We start from the raw sequence: 25,197 nt of genomic DNA on the forward strand, positions 1-25,197 counted from the left end.
AAATTTTAACGACAAAGTGCGGCCCTGAGGCTAGACGGAGTGCTATATATGGCTGCTTCAACAGACCTGTGTCAGTGCTACGACTGTTTCACTGCAAGTTCGAATTTGAATCTGCCCGCTCCTTCACCATTTATCTTACCCGTCCTGATGCATAGCGACGCGGAATAGGCCGGGTCATTACAGTACAGAGATCACTGTTTTCCTTGTGCAGATGACAAGGTTTCTCTTTTACCTTTTTGACGTATATTGCAGCATTCAGGATAATGTTTTTTGTTTTGTTCTTGAGGTCTTTATTCTTGTTACCTATAACAATTTTTATTGTAAATTCGTGTACACAATTGTCTGGGATTTACGTTTCATGATGTTTTTGCTTATTCATTAGAACTGTACTTGCTATATTGATTAGAGTTATGGTTTTTCTACCTGCTTCATAGGAGCCAATAGTTCAGATCCAATTAGAGGGAGTAATATGTGGAGCACGTATGGTACTCTACAGCAAATGATGTCATTATAGTGGGAAAAGTAACATGAGTTTGCTTAATAAATCAGTGTTTGAAAATTGAAGTTTTCTTCAAACTGCCACCTCTACACGTACTGTGTTTGAACAGGGTGAGATTGTGAAGACGTTTTTGAGTCTTGAGTTGTTTTTGTAATTTTAGAGCATGTCGGTTATAATGGGATATAGAACAATTTTTATTTAAATTATTTGTTTAATTACTATTAGTATGTATCTGGACTTCAAAAAATTGTATATCTGGAGTGGGCATGAGGTGCACTGTGCACAGAGAGTGTCAGCTGCTGTGATCATCAACGCAGGTTTTCCAATGAATAATTAATATTTGTGGAGCGATAATGTAACTTTTAGTACATCATTCGTACAAAGATTGAATGTTTACACTGACGCGTTTAATTTGATACAATTCATTAATCTAATACTACTTGTGGTATTCTGGTAAACGATTCTATAGCTCCTGTATTGTTTATGAGTAATACAGAAGTAATTCAGTTTCAAAACACAATTATAAAATGAATAATATGCTAATATTCCAAGAATTTTGGGGCAAGCTGGAGTCTAATGTTAAGGGTCTTAATTAAATTTTATGAAATGGTATTGATTTTCATGCTTGGCTAGAACAGTTTGATTCTGTATTTCCTTCCACATGGCCAGCCCATTACAGAACTGAGTTTGTATGTGGCTGTTTGGTAGGTGACCTTAATACGTGAATACTGTGATTGACCAGAAACTGTGAGCCATACGACGAGTTTTATCAGATATTCCTGTTAGAAGATTGGTGTGAGGCAGCGCAAGACAGAATCTTTGGCATACTTGTCTGTGAAAAAATTTAGTATTACTGATTTTATAAACCCTGCTTCATTTTGTGAATGCATGGAGCACAAAAATAAATTGTTAACAATACTTACAGTCCTACTGAATTGAATTATAACTGACTTGTAAAACGTACTCCCAAATTGAGCCAGATTATTCTTCCTGGTCAGGTGAAAGGGCATTTAGTGCTGAAGAGAAGGGTTGTGGTAGAAGCAACAGTAAGTTTTGTTATCCTAGTCTGAGGCCACAGAGGAAATGGAATAATGATCACTGGAAATGTGATACATATTGTGATAGACATGGGAACGGGAAGTGGAGATATCAGAGGAGTTACGTGATTGCAATTAAGGCAACAATTTTAGGAGTGGTAATAGTGATTGGATTAAAAGACTGTTTCGTCAAATCAAGGTGGTGAAGGAAATGGAAATCACTGACATTGTCAAGATAGAAACTAAAGTTCCTATTCTGTAGAAGTACGCTCTGCTTAACCACAGAAAAAGGTTAAAGTGGATAGCCCATAGCCAAATAGCCACATAATTGACAACTGATGTATGCATTTGATTTGAGTGCTGAAAATAGGATGAGAAATGCCTATGGGAAATGGAATATATTTACTTTTGTATGAAGCTTTACTGTATGATTAAATGAAGATGGCGTCCTCTTGGGTAAAATATTCCGGAGGTAAAATAGTCCCCCATTCGGATCTCCGGGTGGGGACTATTCAGGAGGACATCGTCATCAAGAGAAAGAAAACTGGCGTTCTACGGATCGGAGCGTGGAATGTCAGATCCCTTAATCGGGCAGGTAGGTTAGAAAATTGAAAAAGGGAAATGGATAGGTTAAAGGTGGGCATAGTGGGAGTTAGTGAAGTTCGGTGGCGGGAAGAACAAGACTTCTGGCCAGGTGATTACAGGGTTATAAATACAAAATCAAATAGGGGTAATGCAGGAGTAGGGTAACAATAAATAAAAAAATAGCAGTGCGGGTAAGCTACTACAAACAGCATAGTGAACGCATTATTGTGGCCAAGATAGACACGAAGCCCACGCCTACTACAGTAGTACAAGTTTATACGCCAAGTAGCTCTGCAGATGATGAAGAAATTGATGAAGTATATGGTGAGATAAAAGAAATTACTCAGGTACCGAAAGGAGACGAAAATTTAATAGTCATGGGTGACTGGAATTCGACAGAAGGAAAAGGAAGAGAAGGAAAAGTAGTAGGTGAATATTGATTGGGGCTAAGAAATGAAAGAAGAAGCCGCCTGTTAGAATTTTGCACAGAGCATACCTTAATCATAGCTAACACTTGGTTCAAGAATCATGAAAGAAGGTTGTATACATGGAAGAACACTGGAGATACTAAAAGGTTTCAGGTAGATTTTATAATGGTAAGACAGAGATTTAGGTACCAGATTTTAAATTGTAAGACATTTCTAGGGGCAGATGTGGACTCTCACCACAATCTATTTGTTATGATCTGTAGATTAAAACTGAAGAAACTGCAAATAGCTGGGAATTTAAGGAGATGGGACCTGGATAAACTGAAAGAACCAGAGGTTGTACAGAGTTTCAGGGAGAGCATAAGGTAGCAAATGACAGGAATGGGGGAAAGAAATGCAGTAGAAGAAGAATGGGTAGCTTTGAGGAATGAAATAGTGAAGGCAGCAGAGGATCAAGTAGGTAAAAAGACGAGGGTTAGTAGGAATTCTGAGGGAACAGAACAAATATTGAATTTAACTGACGAAAGGAGAAAATATAAAAATCCAGTAAATGAAGCAGCCAAAATGGAATACAAACGTCTCAAAAATGAGATCGACAGGAAGTGCAAAATGGCTAAGCAGGGGTGGCTAGAGGACAATTGTAAGGATGTAGAGGCTTATCTCACGAGGGGTAAGATACATACTGCCTACAGGAAAATTAAAGAGACCTTTGGAGAAAGGAGAACCACTTGCATGAATATGCAGTTCTAAGCAAAGAAGGGAAAGCAGAAAGGTGGAAGGAGTATATAGAGGGTCTACACAGCGGCGATGTTCTTGAGGACAATATAATGGAAATGGAAGAGGAGGTAGATGAAGATGAAATGGGAGATATTATAAAGGCACATTTGCATGCCGAGCGTGAGTTTCCTCGGAAATGCGAAATATTAATTAAATAAATAATCAGTGACAAATAAATAAAGCCTATGGCACACAACTGCAGCGCTGTGTCGCTGATAAGACAAAAGCACAATTACGTTACTCTTATGTTTGATTAAGAAAAGAGAGCTCTGGTAGAAGTGGTGCGAGAAGCACGTATTTTATTTTATTGTCTGGCACACCGCCATATTTCATGTTATAGAAGATTACTGCGAGTTGCAACCACACTAGGCACTCGATTCTGTAAAGAATTATATTTATAAAAGTAAGTAGGATTATGAACTGTAGGCTTATTCATTGAATATATCTGATTTAACTAACTGTGTAACTTTTTTATGTTTAGTAGACAATCACCTCTGTACGACGTACTGGCATGGCTGGCAAATTATTGTAATATTGAGATTTAGATTATGAGTCCGCACCTACCGCAGCAGTCTTTGTAAACGATTTAATTACGAAGTCCGATTATTCAGTTTTATTTCACGGTCAACTACGAGTAACATTGCCTTTACGAAAAAGCCATTGTCAAGCGTCTGATACCGAATAATTAAACGTCCACGTTCCAGATAAGCAAATACAATTGCAATCACAATCACCATCATACAGATAGAATAATCAATATCTAAATAACAATATATTTTTTTTATTTATTTTATTTATTTTATATTGGCGACTGCGTGTCGGACTTGTTATTTTGTCATTTGTTACATTGTTCTCTTTGTTTCATGTAAAAAATCAACTTTCTGGACCTGGACGTCAATGTATGAGAGATAACAAAATCTGAAGATATATTCCAATTCTGAAATTTTGCGGGAAGACGCAATGAAACTTCCAGCAAAATAAGGTAAGACGCAGCATCTTTGCATTGGTAGGCTTGACCAGACGTATAATTCAGTGTATTAGCTTTTCAGTAAATTCTGTAGTGTTTCTTTTCTGCATAACAGTTTCAGTGATAAATTTCATTCTCAGTACTTTTCCCTAAACAATAACGTATGCAACAATACCAATACACGAGTGTACAATATGGCCGACTTCTGTACGATATCATGTAACATGGCCAGCAGCCATTACCAATAATCTCAAATTCAGTTTATATTTTTAAATTAACAGACAGCCATTGTTGCTATGAGCGATTCATGCTCAACTACATTTTATTTTAAAGTCAGTGTCAAAAATTTTCTTGAAACATATATCACGTGTGGCATGGTAATAACTAGAAAACAATACGCAAAAATGGAACAGCAAGGACGTACTATTCAGACGCAATCCGACTCGGACGTGAGACAAGTGTTAGAAAATGACTTTACGACAGCAACCGATAGTGACGATTCATCAAACATTGACGCAAGTGTTGACGAAAATTTTGACGATAGGCCGTCCACTACAAAAATTTCAAAATCTCAATCAGAGCCCATGTTAATGCATGACGTCACGTCTAATGACGCGGCGGGGGCAGAGACCTTGCAAACGGTAAACATTGCCGACATGTTACAAATGCTAATGAAACAAAACGCAGAAAATATGGCAACCATAAGGAAAGAGAACGCTGAAAACATGGCAACCTTAAAGGCACAATTAGAGACACAAAATGAACAGTTAAAAACACAAAATGACGAAATCAAATCTGATCTCATAGCAATCAAGATAGGTAGTGACACATTGTGCAAGCGTGTGGAACTTATAGACGCCACACTGACCAAACAGATGACCGAACTCAGTACTAAATTTTCCCAGCTCAATACGAGACAAGAAAAGACTACAACTGACGTAGCACTTTTACAAACACAAGTAAAAAACCTTAATGTCACGTGTGAAGTTCTTACTGAACAAATTCAAACATATCCTTCAGTACATGACAACCTTGAAAAACGAATTACTGACGTACAGAATAAATTTGACAATGTTGAACAACACCTGACTGACATCTTACAATCTGATGCCACAGCTCATTTTCAAAATATTAATAAAGAATTTCATGATTGGGTTGAGAACAAAGACAAACATTTTGATAGATGCTTACGTGAAAATTTACCAACAATTGTGCACGACTCCGTAGCGCAATACATTACTCATAACAAACAGCTGATCAGTGACGCAGTACAATCCGTCACTGCACTCATGAGACAATTCACCGATCAACTACAGTCTGAATGTAACGAAAATATCAGTCAAAATGTACAGTTCAGAAACCAATATACATTCGAGTATGATACACACATTCCGCACACGACAAATACACAAGAACAAAACACACCACGACTACAACACATACCACGATGTGGAAACACAAACACAAGCTATTATCATGGTAAACCACAGCAACATTATCGTAATTACTCGCCAGCTGAACATACCAGTAATTACAGTGGAATAAATCCATATCACAATGCGAAGGAAGATGAAAGCTTAATGAAACACAGGCAATTTCAGATTTTTATCCCAGAAAAACGAACCATTCATCCGGTGATTTTTCTTAAATCTTTTAGTAACGCATTTCCACGCACTTGGAGTGACCGGAAAAAGATTTCATATATTGTCGGTTACATCCAAGGCGATGCAGCTGTCTGGGCATACAGTCAAGCTGACGTATGTACCACGTACAGTGAGTTTGAGCGTGCTTTTCTGAACAAATTCTGGTCGCAATCCGTCCAGGAGCGACTCAGAAGACAAATTTTAGAACCTGAACTTTTTAACAGTAAAAATGGCAACTTACGCAGATATTTTGAAAAATACTTGAACATGGGACACTTTTTAGACGAACCAGTCGCAACGCGTGATATACTCCGAGCGTTGAAGGCCAAATTGCCTTTCAACATTAAGGAAAAACTTCTACATATTCTGGATGACGATTCAGATTATTTTTTAACAGCTTTAGATTCGGTTGACATGTTACTTGAAGATCAGCGCTTCGCGCGGCAAAACAGCAGCCACAATGTTTACACTAGTGGTATGCAAAACATGCAGTCTTGCCAACACAATTCTGGCGCGCCCACAGTTGGATACGCGGTACAACAAAAACAGCAAACTCACATGCCGTCTCAGTACGGAAATCAAAATCAACACGCGTATTCCAGTACAAACAATAGTTACAACAGTAATAACATTTCATGCGGCAATCCATACAAAAGGCACCGCGGTAATAACTACAACGGTAACAACGGATACAAAGGTAATAACAAAAACACAAACAGAAATAGAAATAATAATAACTACGAGCCAAGACAGCATCAAGGTTGGACTCGTAACGATCAGTACTTTCATTCAAACTCTGCTTTACCACAGCAGCCACCAGGTCAAAATTGGAGCATACCTTACGACCGACAGGTAAGTTATAATGCGCAACAGCAACAACAACCGCAAAAGTTTGGAGATCATAATAGGCAATATCCGAATGTGAATATAATAGAAATGACACCTGATGCACAACCTCAATCTGTGTCAGTACCTAGTACAAATGCTAATCCAACAAACTAGACACAGTCACTACTTTGCCCCAGGTCGTGGCTGAAGAATTCTTGGGGGGCGACTTCAATGTTAATCAGTTATTTGACACCACACTTGAACAACAGAATAATGATATGCCGAGTAATTCTAAACAAAAACTACCTGTTTTATTTATAAGATACAACCACAATAACAATATATCAGATGAACTTTTACAAGACAGTACACAATGTCGTTTGAACACAAATGAAATTGTTTTAGCATCTACTACTGGTGTAGTAGGTGGGATTCCAACTACTATTATCCTAGATACAGGTGCAACTGTGAGCGTTTTGTCTTTTAATTTCTATAAAAAAATGTGTGAATTGGAACCTGTGCCTGAGTTTCCTGCCCAAAACTGTAAAATAACTACTGCACTAGGTAATAACTCATGTAGGGTTACGAAGCAAGTTTTTGTAAACGTTAAAATAGGTAATGGAACCGTACAATGGCCATTCCTGGTTGTACAAAACCTTGTGACAAATTGCATATTAGGAATAGATATTATGAGCGAGAAGGACTGCATTATAGACTTCTCCAAAGGTAAATGTATTTTAAATGATAAAGGCAGTGTAATTATTATTGATTTGGACAGGAGAACTCTAAAGCATGACAAACACTGTACAGGGTACAAGGTTCAGTTAGTACTTGACAAAGACATTCAAGACATGCAAAAACACTCATCTGACACAGAGCTAATGGACTTGAAAACATTGCTTGATCATAAGATAAGTGAAGCTACAGCTCTCAGTGTACATGAACGTATAAAACTACAGGAAGTGTTATCCAAATATTTACAAGTTTTTACCAAACGATTAGGTGTTATCAACACGTATGTGTACAAGATTGAAGTTAAGCCTCACAAGATCTTCTACCATAAGACATATAACGTACCGTTATCTCAACGACCTGCTGTGTGGCAAGAATTAAAACAAATGTTAGACTGGAAGGTCATTGAACCATCCACCTCACCTTATTGTAGTCCTCTACTTGTTGTCAAAAAATCAAATGGAAGCATTAGGTTAGTGTTAGACGCACGAGCTATTAATGAAATAATTTTACCGGTTCACACAAAACCTGAAAATTTAGAAGAGCAATTACAGAAATTTCTAGATGCAAAATATTTTTCCACAATAGATCTCGCTAATTCGTTTTGGCAGGTGGGTATCACTCCTGATTCTCGGAAATATACTGCATTTATGTTCGGGGGGCGAACCTATCAGTTTTGTGTTCTACCCTTCGGACTGAATGTCAGCTCTGGGGTATTCATTACAGCCCTGGATACCGTGCTTGGCGACGATTTAGTTGAGACAGTCACACACTATGTAGATGATATACTGATAGCTACACAATCTTGGAATGAACACGTTGACACACTTCAAAGAATTTTAGAAAAATTTGCACAAGCTGGAGTCACAGCCAACCTAAGAAAATCAAAATTTGGTTGCAGTGAGATAAAGTATTTAGGACATATCATTAATTCACAGGGCATACGTCCGGATCCCAGTAAATTAGATGCTATCAGAAACTTTCCTAGCCCTCGTACTAAAAAGCAGTTAAAATCATTCCTTGGGCTATGTTCATTTTTCAGACGTTTTTTGCCACAACCACTTTTGAACAGTAAACATCTGCTAAATCTACTCAGAAAGAATCAAGTTTGGATCTGGTCGGAACAGTGCCAGAATGACTTTAATACAATTAAACATGCTTTAGTGAATGCTAACATATTGAGCCATTCAGATTTCAATTTAGATTTTTGTATGACTTGTGACGCTTCATGTACTGGCTTGGGCTGTTGCTTATTTCAAGTTGTAAAGAATAAAGAGGAAGAACAGATAAGAATTATTGGGTTTGCGAGTCGCACTCTAACTGAATGTGAGCGTACATACTCCACTACTGAGTTAGAAACACTTTCCATAGTACGGGCATTCAAGAAATTCAATTATTATTTATTTGGAAAACATACGGTAATTTACACCGATCACCAGGCCCTGACATTTTTGTTAACTTGTAAACTTGTACATCCTAGACTATCACGATGGGCAGTTACACTTCAGAACTACTCTTTTGAAATTAAGTACATAAGAGGTAAGGACAACACCATTGCAGACACTTTGTCTAGACTTCCACAAGGTATGAATGATACCAACAGTGACTTAGAAAATATAAATGACTACAGGATTCTCTTAATGCAAGACAAGCAGTATCACCAATATTATATTGATATGTGCAGAAACATGGCTGAATTACAAAAATCTGATCCTCACTGGTATAAGATAATAACATTACTGGTAGAAAAACACAATCATCCTTTGACTAAGTATTACAAGTTACACAATGATGTGTTATTTTACCGCCGACATCCAAATGCTACTAACTGGTGTGTATGCATTCCCAAAGAGTCTGAACGTAATCTAATTTGGCACACACACTTAGTTTGGGGTCATTATGGGACGAAAAAGTGTTTGGCAAAGCTCAGCACATACTGTTATTTTAGCAATATGAGAAGAAAAATTTACAGGGAACTAAAAACATGTGTCATATGTCAAAAATCAAAACCTCAGAATTTATCCACAAAAACAGATTTACATTCTATTTTACCCAGTAAACCCCTGGAAATTCTGTGTACTGACATCAGTGGACCGCATCCAGCAAGCTCTGGAGGCGTCAAATATATCTTAGCTTTTGACGATATATTTTCTAAACATGTAAAACTTTATGCTTTAAAATCCGCCACTGCAAATGCTATAATACGAAGATTCTCAAGTGATTACCTGACGCACGTGGGAAAACCTAAAGCAATTCTATCAGATAATGCAGCATACTACTCTGGGTACAAATGGAGAAATTTCTTGAAGGACAATAACTTCAAAAGTATATTTATTTCGATGTTTAGTCCACAATGTAACGCGACTGAGAGACTTTTCCGAGAATTAAATCGATTCATGAGGACCTATATTTCATCAAAACATACTAATTGGGTGTCCCACCTAAGTCTTTTCGAAGACGTACACAATAACTTAAATATTTACGATACGAATTACACACCTAACGAGATCATGTTCAATTGCAAACAGAACGATCAGTGGATAGAACCATTACCTAAGTTGTCGGACAAGGAAATCACACCTGAACAGAAAATAAAAGAAGTATTGACTACATTGACACATCACGCACAAATACGAAACAAACATCACAGAAACATAATAAAAAGAAAACAAAAATTCGAGGTAGGAATGCTTGTACTACTTCGTACTCATCATAAATCTGTAGCACTCAAACGACGCAACGCTAAGTGGCGTCTGCTATATGAAGGACCTTATATAATTGTTAACATACCGCATCCTGGTGCGTATCTGTTACAACATCCTAGAACTAACAAAATTATTGGGCTATACGCACACCGAGATCTTAGAGCATTTCATGCTGAATAATGTCAAGGTCATACCCATCAAAATATTGCTAAGCAACTCGAAAAACTCTGTTGTTACAACACAGATAATAAGTAGTATAGAAATTTTCATTTCAGCGGTTCCAGTGACGCAGTTGAAGACAGAAGAACTCTTCTTTCAGCGCGCGCCTCCACCTGAAAGACGGAATATTAAAGTAAAATTTATGATTACGTAGCAGTGGATGACATATTAATTTTTCACGGAACATTTGTTACTGAAGGTACCACTGACTTGGTGTGACACCTGACGAACTGACAGACGTCATCTGTGAAGCAATCTTTTACTTTGAGAAATAGATTAGACGCACATCTCTCAACACGAAAAGCATCTATCAGTAGTCAAGGCCACACAGACACTCTACACACACGCACAAAACGCGAGGAATCGAACATTTTCTCTCTCTTACTATTTTGAATATTTATTGAGTAGTGAAAACGCCTGGTCTTGCCTACTGATGTAATGAATGTTGTGTCTAACCTATCTTAATTTCAGATGACATCACAAAAAACATCGATAATATCCCAGCAAAACCGCTAAAGAGGATGTAAATGTCTGCAATTCATGAAATCAAATGTGACACAATGTAATAACCTATAGCGATGTAATGATGATGTAAACATGTTTATGTGCAACTATATTATGTTTATGCTAAGAAAATATGTGACGTGTGTATGTATAATTACTTATTTTTTTAACTGATGTATAGTGTAACTGTTACTATGTAAAAATTTGGACAAAACGAGTGGCAAAAAGACATTGCATAGTGAACCACTGTTCTCGGACATTAACGAACATTACTAACTCTGCAACTACGCGGAAACCTATGTGAATGAAACTGTTAATGCCATTCATTATGCAGCGTATCAATGTAAACGCGATGAACGATTTCCTTGATTAATAATTACGAACATTTAGGTGAGCTATATTCAGCAAAAAAAAAAACTGAAAATTTGAAGTGCATAATTCGTGCATCGTCTAGTGACATTACTACAGTACCTAACTTCAAGATGTTAACTGGATTAAATGGACACAGAGTGCCTGTCCAGAAAACAACACGACGGGTGGAAGAATTTTGGTTGGAACTTCAGGGAATGAAATGTTCTCGAAATGTGACGGACACTCTTACCTGGACTGTCCAAGGATCGACGCCAGCTATGTGCCGTCCGAGGTTCTGCAACCAAGCTTCCACAGAATGTAAAAAACGAACTGCACGTGGAACAATTACTCGACGGGTCACGTCTGATCTGTAATAAGCAATGCTTTTAGTCACAACGAACTGCATCACTACGACTATAATGGAAATGAGAAATGGACACGCTTATGTATTAATCACGTTGTTATACAACGATGTTACTGTGATCAAAAAACTTTACCACGACGATACTAACCTGTAAAAAATTATTGTGCAGCGGATGAATATGAACTGTAATAACGACACGATGTGTATAGGTCAACGCACCTGAAAAATACGGACATTTTTCTTTGAAGTATTTCAAAACAATACTATGTAACTAAGAACATTCAACAATCTAAGTTGTATTGTGTTATAACAAATATTGTAAATTTAAAACTAAGTTACCTGTCATAGAATGTAGTCTTCATATGTAATCTTGGTTGAATATTTTCTCTGTACAACGACTGAAAAACGCGCGCACACGAACAATATGAACTGCAATACTGTGCCGCGTGATCTAAATTTACGAAATAACGGCAGTGCCGTAGTTACACAGACGCTTCTGCGCATGCGCGCACTCTGTTTTGCCAACATAAGAACTTTTTCGGCGCACGCGCGTCATTCAAATTTTGTATATAATATACAGTATAATGTAAGTCATGTAAATAGTTGTAGATAACTTAGATTTTCTTGTGCCTTTAGGTGAATTGCTCGCCTGCAGGTGTGTCCTTTCGCCTCGCAATTCAGGGGGCAATATAAAGGCACATTTGCATGCCGAGCGTGAGTTTCCTCAGAAACGCGAAATATTAATTAAATAAATAATCAGTGACAAATAAATAAAGCCTATGGCACACAACTGCAGCGCTGTGTCGCTGATAAAACAAAAGCACAATTACGTTACTCTTATGTTTGATTAAGAAAAGAGAGCTCTGGTAGAAGTGGTGCGAGAAGCACGTATTTTATTTTATTGTCTGGCACACCGCCATATTTCATGTTATAGAAGAATACTGCGAGTTGCAACCACACTAGGCACTCGATTCTGTAAAGAATTATATTTATAAAAGTAAGTAGGATTATGAACTGTAGGCTTATTCATTGAATATATCTGATTTAACTAACTGTGTAACTTTTTTATGTTTAGTAGACAATCACCTCTGTACGACGTATTGGCATGGCTGGCAAATTATTGTAATATTGAGATTTAGATTATGAGTCCGCACCTACCGCAGCAGTCTTTGTAAACGATTTAATTACGAAGTCCGATTATTCAGTTTTATTTCACGGTCAACTACGAGTAACATTGCCTTTACGAAAAAGCCATTGTCAAGCGTCTGATACCGAATAATTAAACGTCCACGTTCCAGATAAGCAAATACAATTGCAATCACAATCACCATCATACAGATAGAATAATCAATATATAAATAACAATATTTTTTTTTTTATTTATTTTATTTATTTTATAATATGATAGAGCGTCAAGAGTGTGACTGAGCACTGAAAGACCTACGTTGGAACAAGGCTTTGGGAGTTGACAACATCCCATTAGAACTACTGACAGCCTTGGGAGAGCTAGGCCTAACAAAACTCTACCATCTGGTAAGTGAGATGTATGAGACAGGCGAAACTCCCTCAGACTTCAAGAAGAATATAGTAATTCCAATCCCAAAGAAAGCAGGTGTTGACAGATGTGAAAATTACCGAACTATCAGTTTAATAAGTCACAACTGTGAAGTACTTACGCGAATTCTTTACAGACGAATGGAAAAAGTGGCAGAAGCTGACCTCGGGGAAGATCAGTTTGCATTCCGTAGAAATGTTGGAACACGTGAGGCAATGCTGACCCTACGACTTATCTTCGAAGAAAGATTAAGGAAAGGCAAACCTACGTTTATAGCATTTGTAGACTCAGAGAAACCTTTTGACAATGTTGACTGTAATATTCTCTTTCAAATTCTGAAGGTGTCAGGGGTAAAATACAGGGAGCGAGAGGCTATTTACAAGTTGTACAGAAACCAGATGACAGATATAAGATTCGAGTGACATGAAAGAGAAGCAGTGTTTGGGAAGGGAGTGAGACAGGGTTGTAGCCTATCCCCGATGCTATCCAATCTGTATATTGAGCAAGCAATAAAGGAAAGAAAAGAAAAGTTTGGTGAAGGTATTAAAATCGGTGGAGAAGAAATAAAGACTTTGATGTTCGCCGATGACATTGTAGTTCTGTCAGAGACAGCAAAGGACTTGGAAGAGCAGCTGAACGGAATGGACAGGGTCTTGAAAGGATGGTATAAGACGAACATCAACAGAGGATATAAAATGTAAGCTGGTAATGGTAAGGAAAGAGTTTCTGAAGAAGAGAAATTTGTTAACATGAAGTATAGATTAATGTGTCAGGAAGTCGTTTCTGAAAGTATTTCTATGGAGTGTAGCCATGTATGGAAGTGAAACATGGACGATAAATAGTTTGGACAAGAAGAGAATAGAAGTTTTCGAAATGTGGTGCTACAGAAGAATGCTGAAGATTAGATGGGTACTTCACATAACTAATGAGGAGGTATTGAATAGAATTGGGGAGAAGAGGAGTTTGTGGCACAACTTGACTAGAGGAAGGGATCGGTTGGTAGGACATGTTCTCAGGCATTAAGGGATCACTAATTTGGTACTGGAGGGTAGCGTGGATGGTAAAAATCGTAGAGGGAGACCAAGAGATGAATACACTAAGCAGATTCAGAAGGATGTAGGGTGCAGTAGGTACTGGGAGATGAAGATGCTTGCACAGGATAGAGTAGCATGGAGAGCTGCATCAAACCAGTCTCAGGACTGAAGACCACAACAACAACAACAACAACATGCTTGACTATTCCTTCTTTACAGTGGACTCAAGTGAAGGGGATGATTACCAGAAAAGGAGCAGAGATGAAGAGACAAGTAGGTATTGATTTTCTATGTAAAGGTTATAGCTTCATCCGAATTTGATATCTGTGTGGAATTTGGCTAGTGATACGATTTTAGGGGCTGATAATTTGTTGACATACCAAGAAGTAATGGCCTTGGCCTGTGGTGTAGTGAGTTTTAAGTATAATAACGGTATGTTAAAGCACGAGGGAAGAGTTGCCTGTCGTGACTGGGTATGGTGTTCACGCAGTCCTATTACATCATTTGCCAATGATGTCTTTGGGCTTCACAAGAAATATGGAATTGGAGTATCTGTGCTGAAGTGGTAGAGCAATTAGTAAAAGTCAATTAGTTTAGTGTTTTCTTCAAGTGCCGTCTCCTCTAAGAAGGTTGGCTGTCATCATGGCAATTTCTGTTCTTGATTTGGCTGATCTAAGGAGTTCTGACGTTGAACAGTTGTACCAATTTTTTAAATTGTCAATCCAGGATGTCCGTCTTCTACCCCTCGTTCTCTTCCCACAAATTTTCCCTTCTAGTATTATTTGCAATATTTTGTAACTTACTCCCCTAATAACATGGTCTAAATATTGTAGCTTCCTTACTTTAATAATTTTAATTAATTCTTTTTCCTTTCCCATTCTTCTTAGGACATCTTGATTAGTAATCCTCGACACCCAACTAATTCTAAGTATTCTTCTATATGCCCACATTTCAAAAGCTTCTAAACTGTTCATGTCCTTCTTTTGCAATGTCCACGCTTCCATTCCGTATAATAATTTTGAGAATACATAGCATCTTAGCAACCTCATTTTTGTGTTTAAACAAATGTCTCTCGAACAGAATGCATTTTTCATCTTATTAAAGATACTTCTGGCCTGTCCTATTCTCGATTTAATTTCTTCTGAGCTTTCAATCTCCTCATTTACAATTGTTCCGAGATATTTAAATTTATGTACTTGATCGACTCTTTCCCTATTGATTGTAAGATTTTCTTGTTGGTGTGTTTTAGATATCACCAAGAACTTAGTCTTGCTTACGTTAAGAGTCAAGCCAAATTCTTCACTTTTTTCTGCGACTTTGTCAAGAAGTAATTGTAGATCTTTGAGGTTTCCAGCTAGTAGTGCAGTGTCATCAGCAAACCTGACATTGTTAATGTTTAGCCCATTCACTTTAATGCCAGCTATTTCATCTGATAGAGCTGCCTGGATTATGTCTTCTGAATACATATTAAACAATAAGGGTGAGAGAACGCAACCTTATCTCACACCCCTCTTTATTTCTATATCATTCGATAACTCATTTTCTACCTTCACGGTTGCGGTTTGATTGTAGTAGAGGTTATATATAATGCGGATGTCTTTCTTATCAAGTGTTTTCTTTTCTAACAATTCTATGAGATGATCATGACGAACTTTGTCAAATGCTTTATTATAATCCAGGAAGCACACATATAGTGGCTGGTTAACCTCCATACATCGTTGCGCTAATATGTTAAAAGCAAACAATGCTTCTCTTGTACCGAGGGAACTTCTAAAACTGAATTGTGTTTCACTTATCCCTTCTTCTACTTTTTTGTATATTCGTTGGTGTATAACTTTTAGAAATATCTTTAAGGTGTGACTCATTAAGCTTATTTTACGGTGATCATTACAAGTTTTGGCATTAGCCTTTTTGGGTAATGTAACAAAGGTAGATGTCAACCAATCCCTAGGAATAATTCCCGAATTATAAATATCATTAAACAATTGTACAAATATATCTATATGGTCTATTCCTATGAGTTTCAGGATGTCATTGGGTATCTTATCCGGTCCAGGGGCTTTTCCTGTCTTCGATTTGTTTATAACATGTAATATTTCTTCTTTCGATATGCTTGGTCCTCGTTTAGTGTACTGCGACATAAATCATCAATGTTTTCAGTGTATCCAGGGACACAAAGTTCTTTTGTGTGTGTGTTGTTGCATGATGACATGATTTCCCTGGCTTTTAGCATGTTTTCGATTAATTTTTGCTGTACTGCTAGCTCTCTTTTTCTACTTAGTGTCAACAAAGGAATTTTACAATGACCAAAAGTCTAGCACAGAATTTTGAAGAAGCTTTGTGTATCAATAAAAGATTGTCAGGCATAAAAAATTAAATAAATGTGGTAAAACTGGAAATGAAGACCGTAAAGGTGGTCTGATTGTGGGACGTGCTGAGAAGTAAAAGTTATATTTGAAAAACCTCATGACAGGTATGTAAATAGTGTGATGATTATCTCTTCATGCACTCCGAATATAGCACTAATTATCGTTTAGAACGTGATGTACAGTCGTGGACAAAACGAGCGAGACCCCTCGCCTTTTCGTTATGCTGCCCTCACGACTTTAAAGTCTGCTACACAGCATAACAGGCAAGGCGACGAAGTGCTGCCAAAATACTATGCAGAGGCGTGAAATTGACAAACTATCTGAACTTTTTTAGACTGTTTTCAATAATTTGTAAGCCTATATTAATGCTGATTAGTGTGTTAAATACAACACGTAAATATAAGTCAGAACTGAAAGAAGAAACGCTAATTGGTATGAACTGTAACAAAAAAATGAATTTCAACTTATCAAGATAACATAACTGTATTAGTAAGACAAAGAATCCCAGATTGTTACGAATTAGCAAAATATTATCCGCATTCGGCCACGAAACCGTCTGTGTCAACGTTCAGACCAGTCATACTGGATTACCGTTGCTGACCTACCATGAAAGTGTGCAAATTTAGCAATTCGTGAAGAGTCATAACGAAATTCAGTTAAAAATAATTCAGTGCCGCACTTAAGTCAATTACATTATTGACAGAAGCGGTAAAAGTAGGCTGTAACATGTATGAAATTCTACAAGAGTGTCATATTGACATCCACAGGGCGCCAGTACAGAATAAAGGTAGCGATAAAACGTATTGGGGGCGCGAGAATTTCTTAAAATTGCTTCACTGATATTCTACCTGCCTCCAGCGAGATTAGAACCGAAAACAAACCAGACCTTCCTTTCACTACGCTAGCAGACAACCCAGGCAAACAGCCCTCTATTATTGCCCCAGACGTGAATAAGCCGGCAATTTCGCAATGAAAATGGCAAAATGATCTGCAGTTTCTGTTGCATAGAGCTTTCTGGACTCAAAAACATGAATTTTATTCCTTTATGTCACCGCTTATGTGACAATCACTCGAGATGTTTATCGTAATAACAAGATACTGTTATTAGAGAGTAAATTTAGTAGGATAATTCTCCACCACCCCAGGAAATAAACGGTTACATAGTTGTCAAACGTATTCTACACTGTTTCGAATTCTCCACTAGACTCGCCACAGCCAGAAAACGTTCATTAGCCGAAGTGTTTCTTAAGTTAGCTAGCAATGGGAACGTTCGCACTTCTAAAACGCGGTGGCATTAATATTGGATGTGAATTACCACGTGTATAGGCAAATGGATTCTATTTGCATTCCTGTAAACGTGATTTAGATCGAAAGTGTAGCTACGATTAATATGGTGATGTATCGACTGCAACTTGAAAATTTCGAATAAAGAGTAGGGGATGTTATTTATGCGGCCCTCATCTTCAGTTGCTGTCGTAGCTGTTTTCGTTGTTAGGATTTCGTCACCTAAACCGGTAAAAACGGAACTCTACTGGTCTCACTTTCTTGATCGTCTATCGGTCTACCCAACCCTTAAAACCCGTTTACCTCCAGAACGGCGGGACATAATAAGCGGAAATGTATCGCACTTCTTGCGGTAACCGGTTCCTTGGTGGTGTAAAAAAGTGAGCTTCTATGTCAACGCAATCTAAAGGTACGGCCGTTGATGTAAAGAATATTTACGGGAAAGGTCAAAAAATGGGTTCAAGAACTATACGACCAAAGTGCTTATGTCATCAGCCTTTAGAACTAGAACTACTTAAACCTAGCTATCCTAAGGACATCACAGACATCTATGCCCGAGGTAGGATTCCAGCCTGCGACTGAAGCAGCCGTGCGGTTCGTGACTGAAGCGTCTGGAACCGCTCGGCCACCGCACCTGGCGATACCCTATTCACCTCATGTATAATGATAAAATATACTGTCTAGTGAGGATAAACTGTATTCGCCAGGAACTCAGATCGTTTGATCACGGAACTTTTACGAAGCTACATTCAAACTTAGTTCGAAGTCGTCTGCAATATCCATTTATAAACACCCTAGGAACGTTGTATGCAATTTCCACTTCTGAAGACGCTGGCAGATACTGCAGTACCATAACAAGTAGGTAAGAATTTGTTGTTATTGGTCCATGCATGACACTATATTTCAATATCAATTTAACGCCCCTAGGTGTTCGTAAATAGCTGAAGCTAATGAACAAAAAGTGAATAAACAGCAGGAAACTTCGATGTTCAAATCAAATGAAAGTCACATGTCGCAATTACAAAATAATTTCGTTGTTACATCTACATGAGTACATCAACAAGATTTTTTTGCAATCCAGACTTACGTGCCTGGCAGAAGGTTCGGACTATTTCTCTACCGTCCCACTCATTAACAGTTTGCGGGAAAAAGGACCACTTCAATCTTTTATTGCGAGCCTTGAATTACATTATTACTGTGGTTTCTTCTTGTGTAAGTTCCCGAGGAAATAATGTTTTGGCATTCAGAACAGATGTTGGTGATTGAAATTTCGTGAAAGATCTCGCGGCAACGAAAAACTCTTTTGTTTTCATGAATGTTATCCCATCTCGATTATCAAATCTGGGACCCTCTCTCCCCTATTTCGTGACATTACAAATCGTGTTACCGTTCCTTGGACGTTTTTGCGTGCACAGTCAATCACGTTTGTCAAGGATATTATAGCAGTGGACGGACAAACGTAGTGTAGGCAGTGTTTTCAGTTGGCCTGTTGCGTATTCTTAGTGTGCGGCCAATAAAACGCAGTCATTCGTTTGCCTTCCCCACAAAAGTGTGTTTTCGATCGTTCCAGTTTAAGTTTTACTGGGTACTGAGATGAACTGACAGTGCTTCGACTTGTGTTTTGTCATGTAACCGAAAGTTAATTATTGTTATTGGACGTAGCTTTCGTGTTTAATGTATTCCTCATTCAACAGAGTACACTCCTCGTACACCACACATAACTGTTTCGAAGTATTAAATTGTTACTGATGTTACCGAGTTGCAGTAGTCATCTTAACTTGCCGTTTTGAAACAAAGGAAAATATTATAGCGTAATGTAGCAACTAAGAAGCGGAGTATCCAAATAAACAAACATTTCCGGTTTAAGTAGTTACAGTAGGTCTACTACACAGTAACGTAAATTAGGAGCAAAGTCCATTAGCAGATCGTTATCAGGAAAACCAGCCCTCATAATGCAAAGTGCCACTACAAGAAAGAAAATTTACAAACATGTCAATGAGTAGGCGAGGAAAGTGGACGCATTCTGTCTACTGAATTCCAACGCACGTCACTTACGAGAGGACACGCCAAATGTCATACCCCGATCTTGCTGAAACTTCGCTCAGTGAAAGAGGGGACAAAATAAGCGAACACGTGTCTCGGCTTATCTGCTTACACTCTACCGCTTCTGAGAAAACGACGGTCAAAGTTTTCAGTGCGCTGTTGCTATAGTGTAGATACCTTTTAGCGGGTAAGGATTCAACTGAAGCGGTGGCTCTGCGGCTACCATAGCGACTTCGGAACTTTGCGCTGCGAGTTAGAAACCCGGTTTTTCCTTTTTTCCCCCCTCACTCTCTGAATTATCTACGAATGTTTATTCCATTTGATGTTGAAACACTGTTTTCGTTATTCGTCAGTTGATTTACTGTCTAAAGAAATAAATTAAAAAGGGAACACATAGTGCGTAGTGGGGCGACCACTCTGTTGTAGAAATAATTCAAAAGCCAAGATTTCTTAAATACTGTTTACTGGATAACCGGTTTCAACACACTAAAGGTGCCATCATCGGATCTGAATGTAGATTAACATTTATAAACCATTTGGATATAACGATACATGAGGCAGACCAGATGATTTTAGATCAGCTTGTCTCATTCGTTTATTATTTTTTAAATTCATTAATTACACATAAGTTAATTGGTGAATAATGACAACATTATTTCAACATAAATTAGAAACAAACATTCGTAGATAATTCTGATAGAGAGGCAGGAAAAAAATAATAATAAAAAGAAACCCAATATGGTCTCGAATCAAAGTTAAGAAGGAACGACGGTAGCCACTGAGCCACCGCTTCAATTGCGTTCTCGGTTGCAGGAGGTATCTACACTATAGCAACAGCACGTTGATAACTTTGACCGTCGGTTTCTCGGAAACGGTCGAGTGTCTGCAGGTAAGCCGAAACACACGTTCGCTTATTTCGTCCTCTCCTTCACTGAGCAAAGTTTCCGGACAGTCACCCTATGACACCTGGCGAGTTCCTCTCGTTAGTCGAGTCGCTTCTTACAGCCGGCGAGAATTATGTATGCCTCAGAGTAAACTGCGCCATTTGGAACACGGCGAGCAGGGATAAACACGTTTTCCTTTTTATAAGGCAACCTTCTACAGCTAAAATTCACAAAGTGTTCTTCAGGGTGCCTCAGATATTTCAGAAATGTTTCTTGCGTTAGGTCTGCCGCATATGCGAAACGTAAACATTTCATTTCATGTAATGTTTATCAGGATAAGACATGACAAGAGTGGACCAGTCCCTTCTGAAAAAAATTACAGATTCTAAGTTGTTCCACTATGTAATGACACGGGTACGGGCTTGCGATCACTCGTTTATGCCATCGATTTCCGTGTTACACATACTTGGCCACTGCGTTGTGGCTGCCATCGTGGAGGAGGCAGTCTATTTCCTGCTAGCGCTGTTTCCGCAGCAGATATTAACCGCGAGGAATCATTCAGTCAACGCTAAATGGTCCATCTAGCTGAGGCAGACAAGGGCGCTATAATAGCACTCCATGCAGAGGCATCTTCAAATGGCTATATAGCAAGAAATATGGGTCTTCACAAGTCGACGGTAGCCAGGTGGATCAGACGAAAGGAAGAGAGTGGTAACCTGAATGTGAGGCCTCATGGCCGTCGCCGCAAAACAACAGCAGCTCAGGATCAGGAGATACGCCGTTTCAGTGAGAACCACCCATTTGTCAACGCACGACAAATTCAGCAAACTTTGGGTCTCAATGTTAGCAGTAAGACCGACACTCGTCGTCTAAGGGAAGGTGGACTGAGAGCAAGAAGCGCTGCTGTGAAAGAGACATTGACTGTTTCCCAGAGAGAAGCTCGCCTTGCTTTTGCTGCTGAAAATGTCAACAAACCTCTCCTGTTTTGGAGGCGAGTGAGTTTCACGGACGAAAAAGTTTTCTCTACGGCATCAACCGGAAAAGTACTTGTTTACCGGCCTAAAGGTGCTAGGAATAATCGAAAATATATTTACAGTTGCCGAAGGAGTGGCAGGGAGTCGGTAACGGTATGGGCATGGATATCGGCCGATGGGTGTGGGCTCCTGTGAGAAGTGGTAGGAAGATTCGATGCGCGCAATTACATATCAATTCTGGAGAACGTGATGTTGCCTTCTGTGACAGCAAGATTTGGCGACGATCAGATCATGTTCCAACAAGATCGCTCGCCTATTCATATGGCACGTGTGGTTAAGAGGTGGTTCGACGATCATAGTAATATTATTGTAATGGAATGGCCACCCAAAGGAGCTGACATGAATCCCATTGAGAATATTTGGGCAGAAATGGTCAGAGTAATACGAGAAAAGGGACAGTCACCATCGACTCGCCGACAGCTTTCTGATGTGATTCACGACGCTTAGAATGAGTTACTTGAATCTCCTAGTTATGTGGCTCGAGTTGTGGGCTCAATGCCCAACAGACATCGAGCTTTTGTGGAAGCCGAAGGAGGCTATACGCGATACTAAGCAGCATCAGCAGAGGTGTTTTTTTCCAGCCCTTCACCAATCAGCTGTTTCAACTCTTTTTTTTGGCAGTAAGTGGAATGTGGACAAACAAATTACAAGATATGTAATATTTAATTTGATAAGAGAAGAAATAGTCACCTTATATATTCATGCAGTCTCTAAAAAATATATGACACACTTGTATATGCATGAAGGGTACAAAACTATTCAGCACATATGAAAAATATTGAGGAGAAGCTCGCCGATGAAGGCGTAATTGGAGAACAAAGGTTGGGCTAGAAGGAGAGGTAAGGAGGCCCGATGAAGCAGAGAAAAATCAAATACCCAATAGACTATGAGTCGTTGTCGCAGCAGAGGGCGGTTGGTATATGCAATTCGGAGCAACAGTAGAAGAATAGGTTTATTTACTGATTTTTGAGGCTTTATTTTGTGACGGCTAAACAGTGCTGCATCATGAGACCCACAATTTGTCCACATGTGGCTAAACATCAGAGGTGTACAAAATTTTGAGAGGTTGCGAAGTTCTCTGGAAGAGTAACGTGTTTTAGACAAGAAGATGATTTTTAGTTCATTTCATTTTAACCATTCACACTATGCTTTCACATTCTAATCTTGATTTCATTTTATTGTTATGTATCTTTTCTTCAGCGAATGTGATCGGTAGTAAGTTTCAAGATATGAAGAATAACTGGAAGTTTTTAATTTGTGGAATAGCGTATTTAACAGTTAATATTTTCAACAAATCTGTAGTTACAGGAGATATTAAGAAGCAAGTCAAAAATGGCATTTTGGAAAGATCAGGTTGGTCTCTAAAGGGTAACGACGGTAAAATAGCAAATACGAAACTATGGGTAACAGCTATTGTTAATGGTGAGGAGCTATAATCGATATGCCACTACTCTGTAATTGTATTTCTGAAGTTTATCGTCAATCCTAGGACTGAAACCGATACTCTGTTTTACGTAAAGAATGTAACCTTCAAAATTTATTTAGCAGCCCAGACCATTAAATAATAGTTTATAGATCAGGAACCTAATCCAACTGCCTTTAACTTTATTCTCACGGATTACATTGAGACAGGAAATAACAGGAGAAGTAACAAAATTCTCAGAATCAATATAGAGAATTCAAGTGTCCAGTGGATTCAAAAGTTTGCTGTAATAGCGAATAGTTGCTTTTACTGACTCCTTCATGCCTACATTTTCTCTCAGACAATGTTTGAAACTAGGGCTAGCAAGGTAAACAATTTTTCCACAAATTGTCAGATTGGAAGTCGGAGAGCCAGTTACATAAATTACGATGACAACAAACGTTTTTCAAGTAAACTGATCACAGGAGGCATCCAACGCTTTTATTGTGTGTTACATGCACAGTATGTAAACTGGCAACGCCACCAACACACAATACCACTAACATGGGAATATCCCTATCGCACCCCCCTCAGATTTAGTTATAGGTTGGCACAGTGGATAGGCCTTGAAAAACTGAACACAGATCAATCGAGAAAACAGGAAGAAGTTGTGTGAAACTATGATAAAAATAAGCAAATTATACAAACTGAGTAGTCCATGCGCAAGATAGGCAACAAGGATAGGGTGAGCTCAGGAGCGCCCTGATCCTGTGGTTAGCGTGAGCAGCTGCGGAACGAAAGGTCCTTGGTTCGAGTCTTCCTTCGAGTGAAAAGTTTAATTTTTTATTTTCAGACAACTATTATCTGTCCGTCCGTCCGCCCGATGCGAGGTAACTGCGCCGTAGTATGATGACGCTACACCTAAACAAACATCGAAACACATGACGGAAGTCGACTACAGCGCACGGAAGAGAGAGTATTCCTGCTAACGAGGCTCCCTAGCTGGCAGTTGGCTGTTCGCTACTTTGGACGAGAGTGCATTAAATACGTGAGATGCATTCCGTGGGCAATATGAATCCAGCAAATATAGCTCGCGACGTCAATAACAATGTCAATGAATATTTTCCGATCTGTAAGGCATCGGAGTGTTCCTTAAGGGATCGAACGATTGTCGAACATTTGTATGATTATTTCCTACATTTGTTGATAAACAGTACGTGTGGTGATGATTGTCTGAAAATAGAAAATTAAATTCTTGACTCGAGGGAAGACTTGAACCAAGGACCCCTCGTTCCGCAGCTGCTCACGCTTACCACGCGACAACGGCGCTACCGAACTCACACTCTCCCCGTTGTTGATTATCTTGCACATAGACTACTCAGTTTGTATATTTTGCTTATTTTTTCTCGTAGTTCCACACAACTTCTTCCTGTTTTCTCGATTGATCTGTGTTCAGTTTTTCAAGGCCTATCCACTGTGCCAACTTATAACTAAATCTGAGGAGGGTGCAATGAGGAGGTTCCCTTGTTATCTATGAAACAACTGTAGCGAAACGGAGCATCCTCGTTATCCATGTGATGGATAAGTCGACTAATTCTCAACATAAATGTCAATGTAAGCATCCATTTCTGTTGGAACGTGATTACTGGACCAAATAACATACATTTTCTACGTCTCCAATGCGAATCATGTAGCAAATGTAATTTAAAGGACATAAAAATATCGAGTGAATTTACTAACATAATTATGAACCACTCACGAACATAAATCGGTGGTCACATAGTTGTCAAAAGTATTCTACAGTACTGCCATTGTCCATTAGACTAGCAGCAGTAAGAAAACGTTCGCTCAGCTGTGCTGAGATATCTTGCACTGACGAAGCTCGAGCTTCGAAGACGCCACAGCATCGTCTGCCACCATTTCATGGGAAACGAAATATCTCAAGTATACAGT

This window comes from Schistocerca americana, chromosome 6 (assembly GCF_021461395.2).
Source record: "Schistocerca americana isolate TAMUIC-IGC-003095 chromosome 6, iqSchAmer2.1, whole genome shotgun sequence".
Lineage (NCBI taxonomy): Eukaryota > Metazoa > Arthropoda > Insecta > Orthoptera > Acrididae > Schistocerca > Schistocerca americana.